This window comes from Rhagoletis zephyria, unplaced genomic scaffold (assembly GCF_001687245.7).
Source record: "Rhagoletis zephyria isolate East Lansing unplaced genomic scaffold, Rhagoletis_zephyria_1.1 Rzeph_scaffold_02198, whole genome shotgun sequence".
NCBI lineage: Eukaryota > Metazoa > Arthropoda > Insecta > Diptera > Tephritidae > Rhagoletis > Rhagoletis zephyria.
This window is the reverse complement of record NW_016159282.1, coordinates 66,913-68,345: the sequence shown is the minus strand read 5'-3', so window position 1 is coordinate 68,345 and position 1,433 is coordinate 66,913. Positions and strand designations below refer to the sequence as shown.

The 1,433-nt window shown below is 30.4% G+C and overlaps 1 protein-coding gene across 2 annotated transcripts in view; it reads left to right on the top strand.

Moving 5' to 3' along the window:
- The window catches only part of mrj (DnaJ heat shock protein family (Hsp40) member B6 mrj), a 65,599-nt gene that overhangs the window by 9,433 nt on the left and 54,733 nt on the right, over positions 1-1,433 (top strand). The gene's annotated exons all lie outside the window — the stretch shown is intronic.

Here is a 1,433-nt window from a genome sequence, read left to right as displayed (position 1 = left end):
AAAAAAAAGGGACTTCTCTTTATATAATTAGTATAGATTAGTTAGCAAAGTTTCAAAGGTTGTATTTCATGTAACACCACGAGTGCTTTGGTCGCCCATGATTGCGTGATACTATAGTAAGATACTATATAAAGAGTGAGCAAGAAGGGAGCGGAGTTTAACATCATCGTACAGTTTCATAAGTAAAAACACTATCAGCTGATTGCCGAAAAATGCCTACAGCTGAGATCACCTGTTTTTTGATTTGCTCTTATCTTTTACAATTTCTTTCATTTCTATTACAATTTATTCAAAATACACTAACACATTGAACCGAAAACACCAATACACTGACCAAAAACACACCTACAGCCTGCCAGGAAAAACGGTAAGAAGAACAATTACTTTACTTATGGAACTGTACGATGTTTAACATTTTTCAAGTAAACTTAAGGTTGCTGAATTCAAAATTATCTGATAAATGCGTGTTTTTTTACGTACGAATTCTTACACGTTATGTATTTGCACATGTAAATGTTACTTTTCCGATACGTGCTAATATATGGTGCATTCGAGTAGATAGAAAAAAGTAGCATTTACATATGCAAATACATATCGTGTAAGAGTGCTGTTAGTGATTTTAGCTGAGAAATGAGTAAAATTCACATACATAAGTTAAAAAAGTAATTTTTAATTGATATGTGCTACTAATTTTTCTTAATATACTTTTAATCTAATACTAGAGTGCCAGTTACTGTCGAAATTCGACAGTTTTTCTTAACACGTAGCAAAACTTNGATCAATAATTATCGATAACTCTGTAAGTTGAAAGAACTCCATGCATTACGACACCTCGATATATTTCGTTAAGTCTATAAATAATGATAATTCAATAAATATCGATAACTTGATACATTTATTTACCTTGACAAATTTCGTTAATCCCACAGNAATAATTCGATACGTTGCGGCAACTTAATAAGCAAACAAACAAATAAGTTGCTGTGTCTATAAATTTCGACAACTCAATAAACATTAATAAGTTTGAATAATTCGATACGTTGCGGCAACTTAATAAGCATGGATAAATTTCGATAATTATAAACTTCGATGATTCGATAAATTTCAATAACCTTTATGGCTAATTTTATTTCGATTCCTATCGGAAAATTTCAACTCTTTTAACCTAATTCTTATGTATTTCTGATTGTCTTCATTTTCGCCTTGTATCTCAATTTTCGTCTTTATCTTCACTTTGCCTTTTTTTTCTTCATCGTTATCACTTGTTTCTTCATCTTCATATTTATCTTTATTTCAAAGCTTAATTTCAAATACGAAACAGCTTAAATTGAACAGGTTGCAAAAACAACCATACAGAAATATGGAAATTTTTAAACCACGATTTTCAACCACTTTCGAAACTATAAAAACTCTCCTCATCTACAGAAAATTAC